Raw genomic sequence first — 618 nt, 5'->3', positions numbered from 1 at the left:
GATTCCTGCGCCTAGCATTCCCCTACACTGGGGCACAGAACCTTCACAGGACCAAAGGCCTCTCCTCTCATTGATAACCGACTAGGCCATCCTCTACTACATATGCTGCTGGAACCATGAGCCCCCCCCCCATGTGTACTCTTTGGTTGGTGGTTTAATCCCTGGGAGCTCTGGAGATACTGGTTAGTTTATATTTTTGTTAATCCTGAGAGGTTATAAATCCCTTCAGTCCTTGGGTCCTTTCTCTAGCTCCTTCATTGGGGATTCTGTACACAGTCCAATGGATGGCTGTGAGGCTCTACTTCTGTATTAGTCAGGTACTGTCAGAGCCTCTCAAGAGACAGCTATATCAGGCTCCTGCCAGCCAGCACTTGCTGGCATCCACAATAATGTCTGGGTTTGGTGATTGAATATGGGAAGGATTCCCAGGTGGAGCAGTCTCTTGATTGTCTTTCCTTTAGTCTCTGCTCTATAGTTTGTCTCTGAAACTCCTTCCATGGATATTTTGTTCCCCCTTCTAAGAAAGATTGAAGTATCCATACTTTGGTCCTCCTTCTCCTTGAGTTTCTTGTGGTTTGTGGATTGTATTTTGGGTATTCTGAGCTTCTGGGCTAATAT

At 46.3% G+C, this 618-nt stretch overlaps 1 protein-coding gene across 6 annotated transcripts in view; it reads right to left on the bottom strand.

Moving 5' to 3' along the window:
* Positions 1-618, bottom strand: part of Rnf17 (ring finger protein 17) — a 116,440-nt gene that overhangs the window by 53,498 nt on the left and 62,324 nt on the right. The gene's annotated exons all lie outside the window — the stretch shown is intronic.

The sequence above is a fragment of the Mastomys coucha genome, unplaced genomic scaffold, assembly GCF_008632895.1.
Source record: "Mastomys coucha isolate ucsf_1 unplaced genomic scaffold, UCSF_Mcou_1 pScaffold9, whole genome shotgun sequence".
Lineage (NCBI taxonomy): Eukaryota > Metazoa > Chordata > Mammalia > Rodentia > Muridae > Mastomys > Mastomys coucha.
The sequence above is the reverse complement of the archived record's forward strand: the minus strand, read 5'-3'. Positions and strand labels throughout refer to the sequence as shown.